Raw genomic sequence first — 12,584 nt, 5'->3', positions numbered from 1 at the left:
TGCACATCTTGAAAATCTACAAATGATTTTAACAGATGTTATACAATGATTAAAAGCTTGTGCTGATGCACAACACTTGCTGCTGTTGAGGTGTGATACGGGGATACGGGGATTATATTGCATTGTTTTGATATTTTTTTTTTTTTTTTTTTAAATATGTAATAATAATTTACAAAAAATTTAAATGCATGATTATATGAAATGATAGTTTTATGACATTTTTTAAGCATTTAAATGTACATTAAATAATGATCTGTTAATCTTTTGGTAATGTTTAATAAGATAATTAGTTAAGATTTAACAAGCACATAATCTAATATTTCTAGATATGTGAATGATTAGTTAAACATTAGATAATGTTTGTTAAGGATTTATTAATGAAAATTATTATTAAGTGTTATCCCTTTGGACACAAAGCAGCCGCATTGATTTTTAAAAGTTCTTATTTTAAATGAGTTGCACATTAGTTTTTTAGAAAACATTGTTATAAGTTAAGTGTAATGAATGAAGATAAACCTGCATGATGAGAATGTTGACATGGTGTTGTCAAAGTAGAACATTTCCTTGCTTCTGCAAGCTTCACAGAGTGATTCAGAGCACATGACCTGAGCTCTCGACCCCTGTGGATCTCTGGGTTAATGTCCTGAAGGTAGAGATAGTGTGATTGAGGAAGCTGAAACTCCACAATTGGCACATGATCAAAGGATAACTATTTTTCTAGATGTCTAGCACTTTATTTAATTTTTTTTATTATTTTTCTTTTTGACTTTTGATGACTTTGAACTTAAATGCATGCCTCTTTAAGGTTGTTAGATACAAGTTAATATGAATGAGCTGGCAAAACTAAAATGTAAAAACCTGCTTAGGATGAAGTTAATTCATCAACTTTTGCATTGGAGGCATTGCATGTAAACATTGTGGAGTCCTGTTCCTAAATAGTTATTATTGGCAGGACATGAATGTATTTGTTAACAAAAGATTGAAACTCTTATGATTGGTACTGAATGCCTTACAGGATAATTATATGTTTCCACTTGAATTATTTATTTATTTATTTATTTTTGTGAAGGAACATTGCCATCCTTGAAATCATTAAAATAACAGCAGAATTAAAATACTGTATCGAAAAAGTGTAACTGTGGCATCCGATAAAGCTAATGCAGCGCCCCTGGTGGGCCGTGAGCATATTGCAGGAGGGCTGCCAAAATTAAAATTAATATTTTTTTTTTATCATTTCATTATGTAGGATAACTTTGTGGCATTGGGAAAAGATGAGGTACATTTAAAACAAACACATATAAAAAATAATTATAAAAACAAGGTGAGTGTTGGAATCTGGGTTCAGTTTTTTAGCGCATTGATCAACTATATTCAGTCAGATATTAAAGACTTCATATCTGTATCTTCACACATCATATTTGGTGAGTTGAACGGGTTCACTAACCAAAAAAAAAAAAAAAAAAAAAAAAAAAAAAATCTTAACATGGCCTTCAACTTTCATTCTTATGACCGTCATAAAATCTAGAATATAAACAGATTCGAGAAGCTGTCATTGAGAAACCAGAGTGGAATATGATGGTCATCAAAGGTGCAGTACAAAAATAAAGTGAAAATTTAATTGAAAAATGAAATGTGTGTGTGTGTATATATATATAACTGTGTGCTCGATTCTGGAATCCATGATGATGTTAAACTTCGTTTTGTTGTACTTTTCAGTCAAAGCTGCTAAAAAACAATAAAGTCACATGTGAATTTAAGCATAGAATCTAGCATTTAAAATAAAAAATAAATTAATTAAATGTACATTTATTCATTTAACAGACGCTTTTATCCAAAGTGACTTACAAATGAGGCCAACAGAAACAATCAAAATAAAAGAGAAATAATATTCTGCTCTATTTGTCTTTCTCATACATTTAAAGCAAATTTAGTTAAATGTCATATTTCAAACAGCCCCCCTATTCAGAAACAATATATAAAATATAAATAGTTATGTTATATAAAGTTGCATGGCCAGTTGTATAAGGTCTTTATTTAGAAAAACCTTTGTAGGAAACCATGTAAATAAAGTTAGATTGTGTTTTCAGGATAGTACTTTTTACCAGGCTGATGCCTATGAATGCCACTTTTAGCTTAGCTTAGCACAGATCATTGAATCTGATTAGACCTTTAGCACCTCGCTCAAAAATGACCAAAATGAGTTCAAACTTGACTCTTCTGTAGTTGCATCGTGTACATCGTGTAGACCGATGGAAAATAAAAAAGTTGTGATTTTCTAGGCCCAAATTGCTAGGAACTATACTTTCATTACAGCGTAATAATCAGGAAACTTTGCTTATTGGAAGCTACCTAGCCGGATCAGCCTCCTCTTTTAGATAGAATAAATCCTTTTGTGGGAGACTTTGAGCTTTGTAACTCTGCAGATCTTATACATGCACAAATAGTTACAAAACACACTAAAGAAAAGGAAAAATAGAAATTGCATCATATGACCCCTTTAAGACTTCCCCCTATTCCTTAGTAAAAGTTTGTATTTTTAATAGTTTAATTGTTTTACTGCTATTTAGGAGAACTCTTAGTGCTAAGATAAAATGTTTTGTGAATATGGGCCCAGATCCAGAAGTAAATAAATGGAAATCCTAGTCAAAGCCTTAATAAGATGAGATGATAATGACCTCTGGGGTGAACTGGAAGGACTGCAAATAGGGACAGCATAATAGTTAATCAGGTACAGAGCAACAACATTAATTAATGTCTATTACTGCATAAATAATTTTAATCACCTGTAGTTGTACTTAATTCTGAACGTGTTTTTCAGTAAGACATTCTACCCTCATCATCATGTGGCTTCACCTTGTTTTTGCTGTACTCTCTGTGTCCACTAGGGGTCGGTAAACACCAGTTTCATTTCTGTGTTCATGCATCACTATTGCCGCGTTTCCACCGAAATTACCCGGAACATTTTTACCAGGAACTTTTTTTCCCAGGAACTTTTTTCCCCCCAGACCTGTTGCTTTCTGCGTTTCCACCGCGGTGTAAAGTACCGGGAAGATTAGGCAAATGACTGGTGACGTAGCTCCGTGTGCATTTCTCAATACAAAGTACCGCTGATAAAAAAAAAAAAAAGTTCGCTGATTTTGGACGTGCATCATCAGTAGTTAGTTCAGACTTTGTGCATTCGACTGGGGAGTGTGATGTCCGCGATGACGCAAGTCCGGTAAATCTATAAACAGCAGCATACTTGATAACTTCAGTCATCTCGTCTTGGCTACTGCAGTTTTCCTTACTGTAGGCTATATTTACAATAAAACGAAATATGCACTGACCAAATACCACTGACTCCTTTGGTTTTCATTTAAGCATAATAACAGCTGCAGAAATGTACTTAGTTCAGGGATATGTGTATATGCAGCCATTACAATGAAACTAAATATTTTATAAATTTGCCTTTTTTATTTTCATTTTAACATATAGATAAATTTAATACAGACCAAAGAAAACCTGTTAGATTTACCCCGCAGCTGAATTATATTTTATGTTTAACAACTAAAGACACATCAGAGCCAGCGGCACATATCAGAAAGTCTATCCCAGGAGAGGCTGCTCTCTGTGGATACATGAGGACTGATCTCCCGCTGATCGAGTGGAGCTCACCGTCTACGAGATCGGCGAAACACATTTTTAAATAGGCGCTGTCTTTATAAATAAACCACAGATTTGAGTTTTAAACAACTACATTCTCGCCTGAAATACTTTTAAAATTACATTTCATGAAACAATAACAGTAATATTTGAAAATGATCCGAATAAATGGTGTTTGAACTCAACCAATGCTGCGTGAACTCAGATGGCTTTGGCTACAGCAATTTTCCCCTCAGTATATTTACAATAAAACGAAATAGGATATAAAATACCACTGCCTCCTTTCGTTTTCATTTAAACATAATAACAGTGTCACACCTGGACCCATTTAGTGTGTTTTTGCCCGTGACCCAGTTTCTGTCTTCCGTGTTTAGTTTGATTAGTTCCCAGGTGTTTCTGTTATCTTCCTCATGTGTTCCATGTCCCTGTTAATTTAATGATTCCATCCACCTGTGTTTCCCCATTATCCTTTGTACAAAAGCCCTGTCCTTTCAGTTCTGTGTGGTCGGGTCTACTACCTCACTTGCTACAAACTTCATTTGCTACTAACGTGTGCCTACCTCTGTGCTCCATGTTGGATATCTCCTGTGTTGGATATAATAAAAGCCTTATTTCGTTTATCCTCGGCTCCGTGTTCCTTCAGGCAGCGTAAAACCGTGACAGAAGACCCGACCTTAAAAAAAAAAGGTTTAAAACTGCGTCTTTCCCTCCGTTTTGCTTTCGTTTTTTCTCAGTCTTTTTGTTTTGTAGTGTTTGATGGATCCCCTCTCTAGCCCCGGATTCCTCCTCCTCATGCTGGAGCAGGAAGGACGCTCTCTCGAGGACCACACCAGACTGTTTCTTCTACTAGCTAATGCCACCAGCTACCCGGACGACGCGCTCTGCACCTTCTACAACACAAGCCTGAACTCCAAATGCAGAGCGTTGTCGTCCGAAGATGGTCCTCGGGAGGATTTCGCCGCATTCGTGGAGTGGACTCTGGCGAGAAATGGCTCTTCTTTCACCATCTGCCCCATAGAGGATCTCGCCAGCCCCACTCCCGACCCAGAGACCAGCCAGCCACCATCACGCCGCACGGAGCCAGAGCCCACCGCAGCCGCAGAGCCCGAGTCATTCACCGACAGGGAGCCGGATCTCGAGAGCGCGACTGACCAGGTGTGTGAGCCGGCAACACCGTGCATCGTGGGAGTCCTCGTGGAGATCGAGGGCGTGGAGGAAAGCCCTGCCCACACTCCTGCGACTGAGGGTGAGCTGTATACAGTCTCTGTAAGTCATATGGAGCAAGTTCTGGATCTGATGGACTGGTCTATGGAGGTAATCCCCAATTTTCCTGTTTCCCCGCTGGTTCCGTCCAGCCCTGATTCCCCTGTATACCCTCTCAGTCTCCCACTCCTACCTCCTCCAGTCATTTCCTCTGCTCCATTTCCGCTGGTTCCGCCCAGTCCTGAGTTTTCTGTTTCTCCGCTGGTTCCGCCCAGCCCTGAGTTTTCTGTTTCTCCGCTGGTTCCGCCCAGCCCTGAGTTTTCTGTTTCTCCGCTGGTTCCGCCCAGCCCTGAGTTTTCTGTTTCCCCGCTGGTTCCGCCCAGCCCTGAGTTTTCTGTTTCTCCGCTGGTTCCGCCCAGCCCTGAGTTTCCTGTGTCTCCGCTGGTTCCGCCCAGCCCTGAGTTTTCTGTTTCTCCGCTGGTTCCGCCCAGCCCTGAGTTTTCTGTTTCTCCGCTGGTTCCGCCCAGCCCTGAGTTTTCTGTTTCTCCGCTGGTTCCGCCCAGCCCTGAGTTTTCTGTTTCTCCGCTGGTTCCGCCCAGCCCTGAGTTTCCTGTGTCTCCGCTGGTTCCGCCCAGCCCTGAGTTTCCTGTGTCTCCGCTGGTTCCGCCCAGCCCTGAGTTTCCTGTGTCTCCGCTGGTTCCGCCCAGCCCTGAGTTTCCTGTGTCTCCGCTGGTTCCGCCCAGCCCTGAGTTTCCTGTGTCTCCGCTGGTTCCGCCCAGCTCTGAATCTTCTGTGTCTCCGCTGGTTCCGCCCAGCTCTGAATCGTCTGTGTCTCCGCTGGTTCCGCCCAGCTCTGAATCTTCTGTGTCTCCGCTGGTTCCGCCCAGCTCTGAATCTTCTGTGTCTCCGCTGGTTCCGCCCAGCTCTGAATCTTCTGTGTCTCCGCTGGTTCCGCCCAGCCCTGAGTTTCCTGTGTCTCCGCTGGTTCCGCCCAGCTCTGAATCTTCTGTGTCTCCGCTGGTTCCGCCCAGCTCTGAATCTTCTGTGTCTCCGCTGGTTCCGCCCAGCTCTGAATCTTCTGTGTCTCCGCTGGTTCCGCCCAGCCCTGAGTTTCCTGTGTCTCCGCTGGTTCCGCCCAGCTCTGAATCTCCTGTGTCTCCGCTGGTTCCGCCCAGCTCTGAATCTTCTGTGTCTCCGCTGGTTCCGCCCAGCTCTGAATCTTCTGTGTCTCCGCTGGTTCCGCCCAGCTCTGAATCTTCTGTGTCTCCGCTGGTTCCGCCCAGCCATGATTTTTCTGTTTCACCACTGGTTCCGCCCAGCCCTGAATCTTCTGTGTCTCCTGTATTCCCTCCCAGCCTCCCTCTCCCGCCTCCTCCCAAACCTGCTGGTCCCTCTACTCTTTCGCTGGTTCCGTCCAGTCCTGATCCTCCTGTCCTTCCTCCCATCCTTCTCCTCTCTCCTCCTCCTAGACCAGCCAGTTCCTCGCCATCCCTGCTGGTGCCAGTCAGTCCCGCAGCTCACCCTCAGTCCGCGCCATCGGGGCGCGATGGTTTGCCGCTGGACTGCCAGTCTCCAGCTCCGCCTTGGCGCGTTAAGGCCCTGTCTCCGCCTCCAGCCTCCGAGCCCTGGACTCCTCCTCGGTCCTTCGACCCAGCGGCTCCGCCTTGGCTCTTAGCTCCCTCGTCTCCACCGTGGCCTGTCATCCCACCTGCTCCACCGGGCTCCCTCGTCCCTCCGGCTCCACCTTGGTCAGTCGTCGACCATCCGCCACCTCGGGACTCCACTCCTCCGGTTCCACCTCGTCTTTCCATCCCTCCGGCTCTGTCAGGCTCCTCCTTCCCTCCAGTTCCACCTCCATCCTCGGTCGCTCCGGCTCCACAGCGGTCTGCCAGGACCCCGCCTCCACCTTGGTCGCCTGAGCCTTCAGCTCCACCTAGGCCCTCCGGATCCTCGTCGTCACCCTGGCTCTGCGGCTGTGCTGCTCCATCTTGGGCTCCTCACCCACCGGTGCAGTCTCCGCCTGTCGGCCCCCTGGTGTCGTCGACTCTTCCTTCACCATGGCTCCTCCCGCCGTCGACTCCACCTTGGATCTCCGTCCTGGCTGGTCTCTGGTGGACCATCTGGCTCCTCCTGCTCCTGTCTCCTCCCTGGCTCCTCCCTCCGTCGTCTCCTCCCTGGCTCCTTCCTCCGTGGTCCCTGTCTGCTGGCCCCCTCCTGGGAGTCCGTCCTCCACCGGAACCTCCTCCCAAGTTCCCACCCACGCCTCCCTCGGTTGTTTCTACGGTGCGAGGACGCACCTACCGGGAGGGGGGAGTGCTGTCACACCTGGACCCATTTAGTGTGTTTTTGCCCGTGACCCAGTTTCTGTCTTCCGTGTTTAGTTTGATTAGTTCCCAGGTGTTTCTGTTATCTTCCTCATGTGTTCCATGTCCCTGTTAATTTAATGATTCCATCCACCTGTGTTTCCCCATTATCCTTTGTACAAAAGCCCTGTCCTTTCAGTTCTGTGTGGTCGGGTCTACTACCTCACTTGCTACAAACTTCATTTGCTACTAACGTGTGCCTACCTCTGTGCTCCATGTTGGATATCTCCTGTGTTGGATATAATAAAAGCCTTATTTCGTTTATCCTCGGCTCCGTGTTCCTTCAGGCAGCGTAAAACCGTGACAAACAGCTGCAGAAATGTACTTAGTTCAGGGATATGTGTAACGTTATATACAGCCATTACAATGAAACTAAATATTATATAGACTTGCCTTTTTTATTTTCATTTTAACATATAGATAAATTGAATACAGACCAAAAAAAACCTCTAAACCTGTTAGATTTACCCCGCAGCTGAATTATATTTTATGTTTAACCACTAAAGAGACATCAGAGCCAGCGGCACATATCAGAAAGTCTAGCCGAGGTGAGGCTGCTCTCCGGGGATACATGATCACTGAGCTCCTGCTGATCGTGTGGAGCTCACCGTCTCAGAGATCGGCGAAACACATTTTTAAATAGGCGCTGTCTTTATAAATAAACAACAGATTTGAGTTTTAAACAACTACATTCTCGCCTGAAATACTTTTCATGACACAATAACAGTAATATTTTGAAAATGTTGATCCGAATAAATGGTGGTTGAACTCAACCAATGCTGCGTGAACTCAACCAATCAGAATGTTTAGCGCCAAAGTCCCGCCCCCAAAAGTTCCGGAACTTTGAAAAAGTACCACCTCGCCAGCAGGGACTTTCTGAGGGGCATTTATTTACCCGGAACTTTATTTAGTTCCTGGTTCCTGCGGTGGAAACACACCAAGTACCAGGCCAAAGTCCCTAGTTCCTGGGTAAAGTTCCTGCGGTGGAAACGCGGCTTATGTTGACATCTGTGCTGTGAACTGAGCTCATATGACCCTTTTTTAATGAACATTCGTGGGTTTATTGTGCTTTGATACTTTAATATTGAGTGTTCAAATCACTATGCATTATTTCTAATAAAGTAAGTTAATGCAAGCCCTGGCCCTCTCCAGTGTTGTGTGTAATTAGTTTTGTGTAATTTAATTACTTTTCCCTTTATAAAAGAAATACTTTTTCTGTTATTGAATTACAGCTACTTCTTTTTTAATTGAACTTAATATTGTGTAAAGACTGTAGAACATGAATTTACAATGCAATAGTGGATTTAACATTATAAATGTAAAGTCTAACATTAAAATGCATTCTTTTTATGTACCATCTCACTTTAAATACTTTGGTAAGTTAATAAGAATATATAAGTAATAAGTAATTAAATATTTTTGGAGAGAGTAATTTGTACAGTAATCTAATTGTACTGTTGAAGATGTAATTAATAATTAATTACTTTTTTAGAGTAACTAGAGTAACCCAACACTGGCCCTCTCATGGCTGCTCAGTGATATTATTTGTAAAGTAAAGGTCACTACGATTACTGTAGGATATATGTAGCAGGGCATTCAGTAGCTCTTGAAAAGACAAAAATAAAGTGTCAGTGTATTTCATTAGATTTATTTTTTCATTATTATTATTATTTTTTTTTTTAATTGTATATTTCCTCACATTTTACCACTGATTTTTAGTTACAGTCGATATGCATGGGCTATTGGCGATGAGAGTTTCCCCTCTCCTCTTCTCACAGCCACCACACCAATTTACGTTGCATTTAAAAGATTGTGAGCTAGACTTGAGCTGAAAGAGGGGGGTATCTGTACATTACATTTTACTGACGCTTTTATCCAAAGCGACTTACAATTGCTATATGTGTCAGAGGTCGCACGCCTCTGGAGCAAACAAGGGTTAAGTGTCTTGCTCAGGGACACATTGTCTCACAGTGGATTCGAACCTGGGTCTCTCACACCAAAGGCATGTGTCTTATCCACAGCGCCAACACCACCCCAAAGTCCATGAGCCAAGACTCAAACTTGGGTCTCCCGAAGCACAACAGTGCTACATGGCGACGCGCTTACCAACAATGCTATAGAGCATCACAATCCCGCCCACAACCCGTGAAAGCTCTGGTGCCGGAAGTAAATTTCCCATTCATTTTCCCCATTGACTTTCGGAAAAATCCATATCTAAAGAGTTTTAGAGCATGTCTGAGAATAACCAGCTACGGCTGAACTCATAAACATATAATTTCGAGTGAAAAAACTAAGAGAAAATCCAAAAAAAAATTTTATATTTATCATCGTGTATTTTATATATTGTGTGCGTGTTTGAAAGCGGTTAACAACAACGACAGCAACATGGTGCAGTGCTTTATACCTGAATGCAATCACCACTCAGTCGTCAACACATGTCGTTGCCATTACACAAATATTCAGTAAATGGACAAAACGGTATGCCTAGTCTAAATATTGTTTTGACAGTGGCATCATAAAATGCTTGATATGACTCATACCGTATGAAGGCTACAGTAGCCTAGCTAAAGTGGACGATAATGCTAACTAACGTTACCAACCTCCCTGCAAAACTCACCAAAACTTTGTAGGTCTTGTCCCTCATGCTGGCGCTTACAAAACCCACAAGCTGACCCTCGGACACGCTACACTCAACTACCGTTACATGACCCTATCTAAAGTGGTTTTCACCCATTTGAACACTTGTTTTCCTCCTTGAAAAAAGCCATCATGGCAGCCAAGGAGCACACGATTGCTCTGATAAGTCTACCGTGCAAAAAACGCAACACATGTTTTTATTTTATTTAATTTTTTTATTAATGATCTTCAGTCTTCACGGACCTTCGCGGGGTTTAACCAGACGGTTCCACGAGTTCCACCAATCAGATGCATCACTGTGGGATTGTGGGATTGTTCAGGATTGTGGGTAATGAAGTACTTATCCAAGACATCGCGAATAAAAGGCATTTATCTCAAAACAAGGTTAGTGCCCCATGAACTTTTGGCATTTATATAAGCATATACTATCGCTTAGTACAGCCATAGCTGGTTTTAATTCTACCATGTATGGTTACATTTTTATGGCTTATTTCCCAAATGTCAATGCAGAGATTGCATTGATTTTTTACTTCCGGCACCAGCTGTGGGCGGGACTGTGATGCTCTATTGGCGCCGACATGTTTCATGACGCTTTATTGCAAATGCCCGCACGGTAATAATGCTTGCAGGCTTGACACACTTATATTTAATATATTTCAAATCAACAACACAATCTGAGGTGAACTGTTAAATGAATATTTTCTATGACGCTCAAATTGCGTTAAACATATTTTAGGTCTCCATATATTGCAGTCTCCAGCACGTTTCATGTTTCTATGGCAACCAGTGAGGGACACTTCGACCGCCAAAACGCGCTTTACATTTTCTCTCATTTTCATAATAATATAAATGAACCGTTTAATCTTAAAGTTTTATTGGTCAGATTCAGACTTGACGCAGAGCAGAGAGCACAGAGATGATAGAAAATAAATAACGTCAGTGGCGTTATTATTATAGTTCAAAAGGGCAAACAGTCGAAGTTATTATGCGAGTTAACTCGAGTCAGCTCTTGAAGCTGAAATAATTAACGTTAGTGGATTAAGCTTGGACTTGGAATAACGAGAGCAATAACATGGAAAACTTTCTTGTCGGAGCATTGTAATGCATCACAGGCAGTCAGGTACAAGGAAGAGAGACTACGGCTCCTTAAATTAGGTAAGACAAAAAGCTGTATTTTTTTGCAACAGGTTTATTGACTTGTAATAGCAATTCAAGGTGGAGTATGTGACAATCGGGTCCAGTCGGGTCTGTGTCTTCCCGGCGGGTTCGGGTCCAGCTTTCAAATAATAGACGGGTTCGGGTCGGTTCTGTGTAGTGCATTACGGGTCTCTTACGGGTTCGGGCACCTCTAATGTTACCCCTTAGTTCTCGACTCCCTTTACAAAAAAAAAAAAAAAAGTTTATGTAAAGCTGTGCATGTGACCACTACTTCCACAAGATGTTGTTCAGCAGACACTAGTCACAGTCACGCAGAGCTGTGAAGATGGCAAGGGTTGTGAGATACAGTTTTCTATTGATCAGTGTCTGTTTAAGAAGCACTTCGTGTGCAAACTCCATGTTGAAAAAGGTATGAATATGTATGTGCATATTTTGCATATACTTTATTATAACTTTATATACTTTAATAATTTATTTGTATAATAATTTGTATTGTATTGTATTGTATTTGTCTGTACATTTTGCTACACAAATTATTTCAGATGCAAAATAGTCTGAAAATTCATCAGTGTATTTAAGTGTTGAAGATCTCATTAGTTGTTTTTCTCAAACACAGTTACATCTTTAATTGGATCTGTTGGGAATGAGATCATCATCCAGTGTGCTGCTGATAAAACCCCTCGAGTTGGGGTGTACCTGTATAAACAAGAAGGAGCAAGTCAAAATAAGCAGGAAGTCTTCTACTATTACAAAGATGGAACTTTAAGCTCTAAATCACAATGGTGTCGGGACAACGTCAAAGTAAATGGAATGTTTCCCAACTTTAATGTCACCATATTGAATCTAAAAGCTACAGACATTGGGCTTTACTGGTGTGAATTTAATTTTGAAGACACAATATCAGTCGGCACAGTGACATGGTTATGGATAGGTAAGTGTGTCTAACACTTCATGTAAATACATTTATTATCAAACATGATGAGTTTATCGTTGTCTATATGAATTTAAAACATGCAGTTGTGGATTTATTATGTAAACTATGTTAATGGGAAGCATCTATTCAGATACCGAGATTAATAAGTACAGTCCTTTTTAATTAATATTGAATGAAAAACAGCATAGATGATAGCTCTACTTCTCTGGCCTTCATTTTCTATTCCATCATAGAAGAATCAGTTGATAAAATAACAAATAAAAAAGGAGAAGCAGATGGTAAAGATGATGAACAAGTGTGCTCAGGAGATCTTCATCATCTTGGGAAGATCTTTCTCATTGTGTGTGCTGTCATGCTGCTGCTGTGCATCACTGGATTGATCTTTGTGATTCTGAAGGTAAGCACACACACACACACACACACACACACACACAAACCAGTGCTGAAAAGCACAAATCAAAAATAAAAACTAACCTTATAAAAAACATTATGCATCGATCTGAAATGTATTACAGAGGTATGCTGTTATGTGCTGATTTCAATTTAGTGGTTTGATTTGTTGCTGAAAATCTGTTGTGGGTAATTGTTTTGCAATTCCGACACTCTGGGATGTTTTTCTGGGATATCCCAAACACTCGTGTTTGTCC

The sequence above is a fragment of the Carassius auratus genome, chromosome 6, assembly GCF_003368295.1.
Source record: "Carassius auratus strain Wakin chromosome 6, ASM336829v1, whole genome shotgun sequence".
In the NCBI taxonomy this organism is placed as follows: domain Eukaryota; kingdom Metazoa; phylum Chordata; class Actinopteri; order Cypriniformes; family Cyprinidae; genus Carassius; species Carassius auratus.
This window is presented reverse-complemented; position numbering follows the sequence as displayed.